The sequence below is a fragment of the Ailuropoda melanoleuca genome, chromosome 1 (assembly GCF_002007445.2).
Source record: "Ailuropoda melanoleuca isolate Jingjing chromosome 1, ASM200744v2, whole genome shotgun sequence".
In the NCBI taxonomy this organism is placed as follows: domain Eukaryota; kingdom Metazoa; phylum Chordata; class Mammalia; order Carnivora; family Ursidae; genus Ailuropoda; species Ailuropoda melanoleuca.
In genome coordinates this window covers 157,284,777-157,299,146 of record NC_048218.1, presented here as the reverse complement: position 1 = coordinate 157,299,146, position 14,370 = coordinate 157,284,777, and the positions used below count along the sequence as shown (strand labels likewise).

General features: G+C 34.3%; 1 protein-coding gene and 1 pseudogene across 32 annotated transcripts in view; both read right to left on the bottom strand.

Moving 5' to 3' along the window:
* LOC109489020 overlaps positions 1-4,743 on the bottom strand; it is a 53,781-nt pseudogene extending 49,038 nt beyond the window's left edge.
* Positions 1-14,370, bottom strand: part of HDAC9 (histone deacetylase 9) — a 974,909-nt gene that overhangs the window by 409,046 nt on the left and 551,493 nt on the right. The window lies entirely within an intron of this gene.

Below are 14,370 nucleotides of genomic sequence, written 5' to 3'. Positions count from 1 at the left end.
TTCCCTCCACCTTTTCCTGCTCTCTGAGAATACGGCACTTCTTGGTGTTGCTTTTGAAATCTAATTGTTCTCTTGTCGATAGACTATGGGAATTAATACTGGAGTGTGATCAAAACGATGACTAGAAAAAGAATTACTCTAAACGGTATGTAAGTACACATTATCACATAATACATATCACATACATGGATCACAACATACATGTTGTCATTTTCATTCAATTTGTAAGTTATATAGGCTGTTTGTGGGGTTTCTATGGTTTTAGTTAGCTTATAAAGGGAAATATGATAGCCACCTCCCTCCTTTACACATTACATTATGGAGAAACTCTACAGAGAGGATCTAGTCAGACTTTATAGTAGATAATGGGGAAAATTTACTGCATAGAGACTAAAACGTTCTTTATTAGAAGAGACCACACCTCAACATGCAATGGGGGAAAATGCCTCCCTCGTGAGGAAACATAATAAAACGTGTCCATCTAACTATCTGTGAAACCCTGAAGAAATACACAGCTTCCCCCCTTCCCTCCCTTTCTGAATTCCTATTCATTTTGAGTCAGGCTATCTTAGGCCATTAATTAACCTCCAGGCCTTTGAGGTCACCTCCTTGGATCTGTTCTCTATATACCAAAAAGTTTTATTTCTCAGTGAATTTTAAACATACCTGAATATTGACTACATTGCAAAAGTAATGATATATTTTATCTGCTAAAATGCCTAGAGTTGTAAAACCGAATAAAAAATTCACTAAAATAACTTTGAATAGCACAGGTGTTATTTACCCTAATGTAGAAATTTCTTTCTCATCAATGGGAGTTCTTTCATCAGTGATAGTATCAATGATAACTTAAGCATACTGTCATAATTAAGGCTTACATCTTTGAATATCTGTCGTTTCAAAAAATCTTAAACTAGTCTGTGGTTTTGCATGCAAATGTACACAAAGGGAACCAGCATGACCAGTGAGTTGAGTGGAAGGTTTATTTAAGCTATAACTACTGGAAGCAATTGAGCTAGGACTGCTTACTAGCTTGTACACTGAACGGCTTACTGCTTGTGATGGAAAATGTGTTGACCTAGGAAATGTGTACATAAAGAAATAACATTATCAAAGCTAAAGGATTCGGAATCATGAATATTCATTAACTGTTTATATTAAATCACAGGGTGTTTGGAAAATTCAACCTTTAACTAGCTATATTATGAATATATGAACTCCCAAAGTACTATTATATGTAGCGATCATAACATCTTTTATCTAATAATTATTTGTATATGTGACTTATCCTCCTTTTACCAGATTATAAGCTTATTAGAGCCGGGCAGGATCATACTCACCACCTAAGACAATGTCTTAGGCATGTTATAGACGCATAAGTAATTAACAAGCATAGAAATTAAGATTTAAACTAGCTTAATTAACATTATTTTATGTGTATCTTTACATATAAAGGAGAAGGGATTCCAGCCTTTCTTTTAAACCTAGTGTTTTACTATAATTATTAAGAGGAGGGAGGAAATGACTTTGTGTAAATGTTAGTAGACAGAATTAAAACTGCACCATCTATTGGGCAGGCTAAGGATATTTGAGCCAAGAACTCAAGCTAAGTTTAGTATTTAAATTTGTGTTTTTTATATATACTAAGATGCAAAGGGAATGAACATTTATTATAAATCAAAACCAAGCTTAGTAAATAAAGTAAATTTTACTTTGAAGAGCCGAGGGTCCCATAAATGATATTTTGGATGTCTTCTATGCCATGGCCACTAAGTTTTATGAATTAGAGTTAAATACATGAATTAAAAGATGGTAGGGAAGGTATTTAGTAAAAAGAAAAAAGCAGCGCCACGACTATGAAGCCACTCATACAATGACCTCCTGACTCCTAAAAGCTTTTGTTTTTCACTTTTGACTTTTCTTTCTGTAAGTGCTAGCACATTTTCCTCAGAATAATGGAGAGTAGTAAGAAAGACTTGGTTGAACCATTAACAGAGTAATAAATGGCTTTCTGATTTGAAGATGAAGGAGGTATATTTTGACTTTATCCAGTGGTCTGTTTCAGATCTGAGGATTTGTTACAACATTACTACAAATTGGCTGAGAGGCTCCAAACCCTCTCTCAACCTCTCTGCATTTGGACTGGGGTTGGAATCTGAACTCTGCCATTTTCTAAATGTCTGACCTAAGGCAACTCCTTGGCTATTCTGAAGCCTCCATTTCTTCATCTATAATTAAGAGATGGTGACCAACTGATATATAATGTATGTAAATTGCTGGCCACTGTTTTGGCATTTAATTAAGTCTCAATACAGACTAGCTTTTACTGTTGTTATCGTCACTATCTAACATCACGGCCAATAATAAAATTTTGTCCTTCTGTACTCTTTTTAATGTTGTTTTCTGTAAAACTTTAAATACTGGGCAACACTGTTTTTGCATGTATTTTATGACTAACTTAGTTGTATTATTTTCACTCATGAGAAATATCAAAAACTCTGTCAGATAGAATGTGTTTCTTCCATCTCCCTGCCTTTACGTAGAAATCTATTTGTTGATCTCGGTTTAAAAATGCAAAATCAGCATTCACTTGAACTTTTTTATTTTTAACATTCAATAAGACTTTTTTTTCCTTAACCTGTTATGATCTTGAAGGAAATTATGTGAAAGTAAAAGGAAAAAAAGAGAAATTAAAAAAAGATGTACATTCAACATTGGTCTACTTGCCTATCAATGAAAGTGTAAATATTTCTCATCTTTGCATGTCAGAATGAGGTACATACATACACATTGGTATACAGACACATATATGTGTATACATATGTTAATGTATACAAATATATATGTATCAAATTATTTTATAAGCCAACTGTCTTCTGGGGTAGGGAATAAGATTCTCAAACCATTGAAGAGTGTTTCATATCAGCTTTTTGGACTTTGATCTTATGTTTAAAATTAAGAGATGCATTATTTAGAAATCGCATGCCTTTCTCAAAGGAAATCACAATCATTAGTACATAGCTCAAAAGATACCTTTAAATCATCTAAAAAGGATCAGCTGCAGTCTTAATCAAGGCTCTTTCAGTCACTCATTGTAGCTTTGAGAAAAGTTCTTAGCTACCAATATAATTAAGATTCTTTTTCTGATCTGAATGAATTAGTGATTGTTACTCTCTTATGTGAGAGTAAAAATAAACTTCAAAATTTAAAAAAGTTACATAATCACAGGTAATAATAGTCAAATGTAACTAAATCAAACGTAAAAATTTCCATGTAGCAAAGAAAATAATCAACAGAGTAAAAAGGCAATCTACATACGGAATGGGATAAAAATATTTGAAAAGCATATATTCAGCAAGGAATTAACATTCAAAATAAACTAAGAACTTCTACAACTCAATGACAACAACAAATTTTAAAAGTAGGCAAAGAACTTGAAAAGATATTTCTCCAAACAAATATACAAATGGCAAAGATGCATATGGAAATATGTTAAGTATTACTCAGGGAAATGAAAATCAGAACTGCATAAATTCTCACCTCATACCAAATATAATGGCCAATTTGTTTGTCAAACAAACAAACAAACAAACAGAAAGTAACAAATGCTGTTGAGGATATGGATAAATTAGAATTATCATATGATCCAGCAATCCCACTACTTGGTATATATCCCCCCAAAATGGAAACAGGATCTCAAAGAGATAGTTGCATTCCCATGTTCATTGCAGCGTTATTCACAATAGCCACAAGGTTGAAAAAAAAATCAGATAGATAGAGCGTTACTCAACCTTAAAAATGCAACTCTGCTGTCCTATGCTACAACATGGATAAATCTTGAGGACATTATCCTAAGTGAAATAAACTAGTCACAAAAGATAAATACTGTGTGATTTCATATATGTGAGTTATTGACAATGGTCAAACTCATACAAACAGAAAATAGAATGTGGTTACCAGGTGCTAGGGTAAGGAGAAAATAGGGAGTTGTTCCAGGGATTTAGAGTTTCAATTTTGCAAGATGAAAAACTTGGAGATCTTTGTTATAATGTGCATATACTTAAAACTACTGGATTGTACACTTACAAATAGCTAATATGTTGTATTTGTTTTTTTTTTACCATGGTAAATATTTTCTATAAATGAAAGCATATTAACATAATTTACAAATAGAAAACTCAACCACAGCGGTGCCTGGCTGGCTCAGTCAATAAAGCATACTACTCTTGATCTCAGGGTTGTAAGTTCGAGCCCCATGTTGGGTGTAGAGATTACTTAAAAATAAAATCTTTAAAAAAAGATTAAAAAAAAGAAAAGAAAACTCAACCCTCAACCCCAATATCTTGACTCAAATTTTGATAATTTTAGTTTGTAACAAGTAGAGTTGAAATGTAATTAAAAATTTGATTTGTGCCTACAATATCCTCCCATTTTAATGAATGAGTGAAAAAAATGCAAATCCCCTCTCAATTTTCCTAAAAGAAACAAGCAATGTCTTTGATAGATCTTCTCCATTGTCCTAAAACAAAAATATCAACTATTAATAGGTCTCAGTAGAGGCTGTTTCTCAGAGTAACTCAACGTAGAGCAGAGGCCAGGCACCTGTGGTGTGGAAACCTCAAGATCTTCCCTATGCTCACTCTTCAGGAGATCCAGGCACAAGATGCCAAACCCTTTGCTAAACTCTGAGTTGTACTCACAGGTAGCAATGGTCCTTGGACAGTTGATGTGAGTTTCGATCATAGTTCCGCAACTTACAAGCTAGGACATTTTGATCAAGACCTATACAGACTTTGTGCTTTATATATATATTTTACCACGGTAGCACAAATGACACTGTATTTTCCCCATTTGTTTACTTGTCCATTTCTCCAAGAGACTGTAAATTTAGAAGTCCATATGGCTACCTCATTTATCTTGTCATTCTATGGTCTTCTCATTCCCTGGCTCAAGTCCCAGGCTCAAGTAGCTGTTCGGTATACATGGATTGAATTGGCCTGAACTATTACTGATTATAGATAGGCTGAATTGCAATTTAAGAAAATAGGTGAGGGACATTGGTCAATTTACATACATAGTTACATACTCTTAAGTATACATGCAATAAAATATTAGACTGATATGTAAAGAAATTTGGATGTTTGCTATAAGTCAAATGAGTTTACTCTTTTGACACAGGTGTTTTTATTTTTGGAAATATCTGTTTGAAATTGCATAGTTGCCTCTACCACAGTTATTAATTTTTTATAAAATAAATTAGAATTTCATAAGGGTTACATTTTTAAAGCCTTTATTTATTTTTTATTTATTTATTTATTTATTTATTTATTTATTTATTTATGAGACTGTTCATTTATTTATGAGCCTTGTTTATTTACTTATTTATTTATTTACTTATGAGACAGAGAGAGAGAGTGAGAAGTGGAACAGGGAGATGAGCAGAGGGAGAGGGAGAAGCAGGCTCCCCACTGAGGAGGAAGCCTGACCTGGGGCTCCATCCCAGGACTCTGAGATCATGACCTGAGCCGAAGGCAGACTCTTAACTGACTGAGCCACCCAAGCACCCCATATAAGGGTTATATTTTTTAAAAGAAATCAGGTTGTATTATTTAATCCCTACATTCAAGGTACTTCTTTTAAGTTAATAATGAATATTCTTTCCTTAAAAAATCTTAAGCAGATCTCTATTTCTGAATTAACTCCAGCCTCATCATTAATTTCATTTTAAACCTTAGTCATGTTCCATTTTATAACATTTTCAATAAAACGTCAATACTGAAAAAGAGAGCTCTATGAGAAATTATTGTGTTTCTGCCATAAGTTTATTCTCTGCAGAGAATATGGGTGTTTCTCAATATTAAAAATATGTTCATTCTTAAAAAGTTACCACCAAAGTAAGTTTTCTTATGTGGATACTGCATTCTAAGAATCAATGTGTCATGGTGTATGTGCACCCTCAGGAAAAAAAAAATCACACTGTAAATACGCAGTTAAAATAAAATGAAAATGAAAAATTAATCACACGCAGAGAGCTAGAGAATATAGCAATGAATCTCAAAATAGAAACAATGATGAAAGATTTAAGTGCAGTTCCACTGGAGAACTGATGGTGACAATTAAAGATTAAAAGCACAGATTTCACGTGGCTGTTGTTTGCTTGTCCTTAAACAAAACACAAAATCCCTGGCAGCTCATAGGTCCCTAAAAGGATTTAGGCTTGACATGGGTGATGGCAGCCATATTAACTATGAGATCATTATAAATGTCTGTATTATGAATGCAAATTATGTTGTAAGAACTATGTTGGCTAAGAGGATTTACATATTTGGGTTTTGATTTCCTTTTCTTTTACCACTTAACAATTTTTAATTAAAAAAAAACCAGAGGTAAGGATCTTGTCTGCAAATTATATCAAAGTGAAATTTGCAATTATTCTTTGGAAAATTCCTAATCTATTGGGAAGGCATAAATTTATTAGTTTTGGAACAAAGATACTTCCTTTGAGACTGATTGTCATTTATTCAGTATAGGTCCCACTGGCTGCTCCAAAGGCCAGGAAGTGTCAGAGGTTAGGGGCTGTGTCCTGGCACCTAGGACAGTACTACACACTGACTAGCAGCTCAGTGTGATTGACTTTAACTCTTGCAGGACATTATTAAGTCCATATGCAAATCCTCTTGAAGCTCTAAACTGTGCATGTGTCTAAAATTAATTAAGAATCTCAAATCTGGGACCCCTAATTTTAAAATGTGGATACTCAAATAAGCTTATCACACTGGACAAGTCACTTTGATTCAAACAAATTGCTGTTAATTCAGCTGGAAATTTAGGCAGATGTCTTCATTGCAAAATCAGATTTCCAAGTTGCAGTATGTATATTCAATCTGTTTCTTTCCCAATGCTCTTCATTAATTTTAAAACCTGAAAAGTATAAGGAGTATAAAAAGTGACTTAAATCAGACTAAAGAGAATTTTTAAAAATTTGAACGTACCAATTAAAAAAAATTAAAAATGTCTTTGACTTTGAAAGGAAGACTAAAATACTGGGAAAAATTCTTGAAGTGACTAAATGTGTTAACCACCATCCTTTCTATGAAAACAAAACAAAACAAAAATACTCTTATCCAAAATATTCAATGAAATATTTTCTTTTTCAACAATAAATTCACCAACAGATTTAGAGATTTTGCAAGATAAAGAAAATCACATTAAATATACACGTGAACCAAAAAAGGCAGCTTGATTTAAAATGACAGTTTGGCAGCTAAGTTATGGTTAAAATGATTCAATGATAATTGTTTTCAGTTTCTACTAACACAGTGGTAACAAACTGACTACAAATTTCCGACGAGAAAATAATATTCTCAAGCCTATATATTAAGCACAAAGAGCAATAGCTCTTCTTCACATCCTCAGTATCCCTTTTTTTTTTAACCTTCCCAAAGCCAAAATGTTATCATTTTGTATAACAGAAAATCAAAGCCAAATGGTGAAAATGCAAGGATCTGGCTAAACAAATAGTCAAAATTTCAGTGGTTTTATCTGCAGCATGCTGAGCAACCAAACAAAGCCAAGATATTGTCCATCTTTTTGACAGACAAAGAGCCTCAGAGGTCCAGAGTGACATGCCCGAAGGCTGGCACGTGATTGGGCTAATTAAATTAAATAGCAGGAAACAGCTTTTCCATATGCCACTGCCTGGCCACACACAAACTGTAACAGTAAATCTTTTATACTATTCAAGGAAAAATGTAACCATTAAAAAATATACTGTATCAACACACCATCCAAGAATCAGAAGTTGAATATTCACATAAACTTCCCGGGCCTGGACTTTAATGCCAAATGTCTAAGAACTTCCTAATTCACTTTAGAAGCCATCCAAAAGCCCATGGTAATTAAAGAGGATGAAAAAGGCACACAGACACACAGACAGGCGCGCGCGCGTGCGCGCGCGCCCTCTGCCACATCCACCAAGATTTACCAACGCTTTAAGCCAATATTCTGATTGCTTTGAGGACACACTTCTCCACTAAATCAAATCAAAACCTCAATACTTCTGAATCCAAGTTAAAATCTACTGCTTATTTTCTACAATTTTTATATCCGCCCTCCTCATTACCCAGCTGCAACTCATGAGATCAATCGAAAAAAGCATAAAACCTTTGTAAACTCTTGAGAAAACTCCTCTCCCATGCACCCCCAGTTCCTTACCCAATAACATAAATTTCTCTAAGTTTGCCATTGCACTTCTAGCTTTTGTTCAAGACAACAGTATTTCAAACTCATCCATATTTTCATGTTTCTAGAAGAACTTCCCTGGGTTGGTAGGTGCTACTCATTTTTACTAATCATGGTTTTCATTAGCTTTGATTTCTACTTGTAAACTTGGATAAAGAAGCACTGTGATGGAAAAAGAAAGGCAAGGAACTGCTTCACAGGAATCACAGGATATTAGAATATTGCAAGGTAACTTTAACTTAGAGACACAGAAAATTCAGAACCCAAGCAGACCACGGCTTATCTGTTTAAACAGAAACATTGACTATATAATTCAGTATCAAACTGTAAGTTATACTTATTTTCTTGGGAAAAATTACATTTATGGCAGCCAGTATTCAGAGGTTATAAATATTTCATTATTTATGCTTTTCATACTTGAATTTAAGAATCTTCATTAGACTAATTATTTCTTACTATATGTGACAGTTGGCTGAATTAATAGACCACGAGCTAATAAAATTATAGCATAATCTTTAACTACAAAAACACACCCAATTCATGAGGGTTCCATGTTACTCAGAAAAAGAAAAAAAAAAAACTGGGAAGGAGCAGGTAGAGAAAGAGAAAATCTAACCTTTGAAACTGAGATTTGAAAAGTTTTTTGAAAACTAGTTAGTATTATTATTTTTTACTTGGTTTATTCCACATAATTGTAGGATGCCAAATGTCATCCAATACGTGTAGGTATTGCCCATTTCAGTCTCTGTGTGTATATGTGCCAGAAATCAATAAGCAATTGTTATTATTATTCCTCCATGTCTGCCTTCAAAATTTGTATTTGAATGTGAAGATGACCAAAATCCAAGAAATTCAAAGCCTAGGAGAAAATAGTCAAGCCACATAGAACTAACTTGGTAGGAGCCAGTAAGTGATGTGAAACCAGGCCTGAGAGTGAGCTGAAGCAGCTCCCCCTCTCATTCTCCGTCCCCTCTCAAAAAGCTGTAAGTATCTCTTCACGCCTTTCCTGACTCTCATGCTCCCTTCTGTATCCTCATTCTTGCCACAGGACCCCCTGGGCTAATACTAGTAACTTCCTAGGGTCATCCATTCCTTTAAACATCCAGGACATTCAATAGAGGCCCAGAGAACATACAAATTAGTGAGAAAGAAAAACCAGGTTGAGTGTCAAGACAACTATAGTCCTGCCCTAACAGAACTTAAAATCAAGTCTTGGAAGTTTCAAGTGATCGATATTCTTTCAAGAAAGATAACAAAGTTAAATTGTCTGGCATCTAATGAAAATTTAGTAGACATTAAAAGGATATTAAAAAAATTAAGAACGATGTTCAATAAAAAAATTAAGCAGTAGTAGCAGACACAGAAATGGCAGAGACAGTAAAATTAGCAGTAAAGGGCTTTAAAATGAATATTATAAATATGCCCAAAGATTTAAAGGGAAACATGAATATAAGGATATAAGTAGAAAATATATAAAAGAACCAAATGAAGTCTCTGAAAAATACACTATTTTAAAGAAGAATTTGTTGGATGTGAGTAAATGAAGTTTATTGGCTAGAAGAAAAGATGAGTATGGCAATAGAAACTATATGAACTGAAATACAAAGGGGAAATAGTAATAAGAAAAAAATGTACAGAGACTTACAGCAGGGTGAGATGATATCAAGCCATCTACTCTAGGAGTAATGGGAGTCCCAAAAGAAAAGGGGAATAAAAATTAGAAGAAACAATGTCTCACACATTCCAAAAATTTAAAAAGTACAAACCCACAGATGGAAGAAACTCAGTGAACCGAATGAAGCAGGAGAGAGAAAAAGAAAGGGGGGGGGGGAGGAAAAGAAAAGAGAAAGAAGAAAAGAGAAAAGAAAATGAAAGGAAAGGAAAGAAAAGTAAAGAAAAGGAAAAGAAAAAGACAGAAGGAGAGAAAACCTGTATTAAGCCAAAGCCAAATCATAATCAAGTTGCTAAAAACCAATAACAACAAGTTCATCTTAAAAGCAAACAGATGAAAAACATACCACTTGATTTTAAGATTTGCTGTAAAGCAACAGTAATCTAGGTTCTGTGGTCGTCTTGTAAACTTAGACATATAGATCAATGGTATAAAAGAAAGAGTTCAGAAATTTGCTCACACATATGTTTAACTGATTTCCAACAAAGGCATCAAAATAATTCAAAGGAACAAGGGTCAGCTTTTCAAAAACTGGTTCTGAAAAATTTAAGGCACCTCTGTAAGATAATGAACCTCAGCCTTTCTTCACGTCATACAATAAAACCGTATCGCTCAAAATGGCTCTTTGCCTTAAATGTAAAAAATAAACTAGAAGAAGAAAACATAAAGCAAATCTTTCTTAGATAAGACGTTAAAGGATTAACCAGAGAAGAGAAAATTGATAGACTGGGACACATCAAAATTAAAACATTCTGCTCTGAAAATAAAAACCTAGCTATAGGCTATTTGAAAATATTTACAACATATATACCCAGAAATGGACTGTATCCAGAATATATGTTCCTCCTGTAACCAATAATAAAAAGACAGATGCTCCAATAAAAAAAAAAAACATGCAACAGAGGCTCCTGGGTGGCTCAGTCGGTTAAGCATCTGCCTTCAGCTCAGGTCATGATCCCAGGGTCCTGGGATTGAGCCACATGTTGGGCTCTGTGCTCCGGTGGAGTGCCTGTTCCTCCCTCTCCCTTTGCCCCTCCCCGGCTCGTGTGCTCACACTATCTCAAAAAAAAAATCCTTAAAAAAAAAATGCAACAAAGCTGAATCAACAATTTACCAAAGAAGTTCTACAAATGGCCAGTAAGCACGTGAAAAGATGTGCAACATTGTTAGACATCAAAAAAACACAAAATAAAACGACGAGATTCCATTACACATCCACTGGAATGCATATCATTGAAAATAATCTGACAGTACCAAGTGTTAGTAACAGGAACTCTCTCATACTTTGCTGATGAGAATGTAAAATAATTAATAATCAAAAGTAATTTGGTGGTTTCTTATAAAGGTAAACAAACAGCTAACAACTCAACAATTCCACTTCTAGGTATTTACCCAAAAGAAAGACAAATATCTACAAAGCCTTGTATAGATATTCACAGCAGCTATATTCTTAATCACCCACACCCAGAAATCATCTCAATTTCCAACAGAAGAATGCATAAACAAATTGTGACATATCCATATAATGGAAGACCATTCAGCAATAAGACAAGACCATTATTATTATACACACATGGATGGATCTAGAAGCATTTTCTGACTGAAAAAAAAAATCCAGACAGAAGATATAGATTCATTTTATATAATTTATTTATATGAAATTGTAGAAAAATCAAAACTAAAACTAATGCATAGGGACAGAATACAGATCAATGATTGCCTAGGGCTGAGTGGAGAGTGGGGGGGTGGGGGCTTGATTAGAAGAAGCAGGAGAGAACTCTTTGAAGTGATATAAATATTCTGTATCTAGATTGTGGTGTACACATTTGTCAAAATTCATCAAACTGTACGTATATAATGAGTGGAGTTTTGTATATACTTTTCAAAAGAGTAGATTAAAAAATGAGTGAGATTTAGAGAGTTAAAGTAACCAAAATAAAAACCTAATTTCAATTCATTTAGCTCAACATTTTAATTCAAATTATTATGGAAAGAAAAAACCCAAGACATTAGAAATTGGACTTTTTTGAATCCCTGGAGAGCCTCTTGGGAAAAAAATTTTTCCTCTGCTTCTGTATCTTGAAGAAAATTATATTGAGATACGTATACATATATAAAGGCATACAATATAGAGTGATACTTGAAATTTGTATGAGGTTAAGAAAATTTTTAAAAAGAGAATCAAGTTGAATATTTTCATGAGTTTGTCAGATGATTCAAGCAATAAGGCAAAAAAATCAAACCATTTAAAATATGTACCAGAAAACTGAATGTCAAATTTACTTTGGTGAAGTATAAATAAAGAAAAGAGGGCTTTGATACAGCACCATCATGAGCAAAACATATCTAAGATGCTAAAAAATAGAGTGTAAAGTAAGCTCATTATTTATCATGCTAAATGGAGATGGAAGAGCGAGATCTGACTATTCAAAACAAGAGAGCCATTTACTAAGATGGAGGCCTCAACGCAGGATTTCTCGCTCCCAGATGGAACAAGTTTAACATTCACCCAACTGCAGAGAGTAGAAAAAAATCCTCCCACCCAAAAAAAGATTCTCAGAGCATTTGTTAAAAAGCAAAGACACAGAAAAGTTTAGTACCTTTTTTTTCCCTTCCTGACTCCAAAGAAAGGCAGAGCCCAATGCAAATGTAACAAGAGAAATCCCTTGTAGGCTTCTAGGCAAGGCCAGTTTTCTGAGTTGTGCTTCCTGATTGCCCGGTGTTGGTGCTGATAATGGGGTGGGAATTAATGCGAGAGGAGAGCTGGGCCTGGACAGAGCTGATCAAAAGCCTGTCTCCCTGGCCAATACATTTTCTTAATACATCTTTTGGAATGATGACCATGTTGATCGTTCATAGCTGGCGTTTTTTTTAAATTGGATGAATCCTTAGTTGAAATCTGTTTAAAACAAACTCTTGGGGTGCTTTTTATGGTTGCTAATGGAGATGGAAGGAAAGAGAGAGGAGAGGAAGAAGAGTAATGTACTCAGAGTCTCGCAAGAACATCCCAGCCCAGGTATTCCCCCCCACAAACTGGGAAGGGGTTGCAGCTGAGTAAGTTCCAGACTGCTTCCTGCCGTAATGTGGCCTGTGTATAGATTACCCTTTTCTGTGTGCAAGGACACGAACACCGTGGGGAAGCAGTGATCTAGGGTTTTTATTTTAGTGATGAGAAAGGTACTCACTATTAAAAAGTTGAACCGAGTGTGAGATAGGTTCCTACTAAGGAAAAGACAGTTACTAAAGTTCCAAGAAGTTCTTAATGATGCTACATTAATAATGACATTAATAGCAATAGCTAATTTTTACTCTGCACAAGTTTTGCTACCACATATTGTGTTACTTACATAGACTAATCCATTTAAGCTTCACACCAACCCAACAAAAGACGACAGTGTTAATCATATTTCACAAATGAGTAAACTGAGGCTTGGCACAATGAAGTAATTTGCTGCAGGTGGTACCGACAGTAGACGATGAAGTTGGAACTCCTGTGGTCTGACTATTGCATCAGCATGGTAACCACGAGGCAGTTCCTCACATGGATCTCAAAGACAAGGAAAAATGCCACTGTTTAAGTTTGGTGTGTATGTAGTCAAAACAACTCTCATCAATGTTCAGTAACACTTCTCTTTATTTAAATATGCATAAAGATGAGGTTGATTTAGGCTCTAAGATTAATATGCATCATTTCTTCTTCTTTCCAAACTCTACCTTTCAAAACTATCTATAGAATACATGGATACAGAAAAACTAGTATGATAAAGACTATGAAAATTATCTGATATACCGTATTTTTATCTAAAAATGTGTCTCGGGGCACCTGGGTGACTTAGTTGGTTAAGCCTCCAACTCTTGATTTCAGCTGAGGTCGTGATCACGGGATCATAAGATTGAGCCCCTAAGTGGGCTCAATTGAGCTCCTCTGTGTCTGCCCTTCCCCCTGCCCGTGCATACGCTCTCTCTAAAATAAATAAAATCTTTAAAAAAATAAAGTGTCCAGTATTACAGTACAATAGTGCTTCACACAGAATATAAATTATGACAAATCAATTCAGTTTAGGGAATATCAAATAAAAAATTCACCAAGAAAAAAATTTCCATCATTAACCCCTAGCTGAAAATAACAATTAAATAGTAACTATTATCACTAGAGCCGGTGTAAAAAAAAAATATTACTAATGCGGACATTCAGCACAATAAATAGTCCAACAAGTAAAAAATGATTCTATATTTCACATAGAAAACAAAAGTGAGCCTAAAATCATAATATGGAAGAAAATGTCCTTTAGCCATTACAAAATTTGAAAAAGGGAAATGTAAAACAAAACCCACCGCTGGGTGTTATATGCAACTGGAAAACTGTTGAACACTAAACAACAACAACAAAAACCAACAACGATAAAAAACAAAAGCCATTCAAATGAAGTTTAACTGAGCCCTTCACGGGTTCTTTG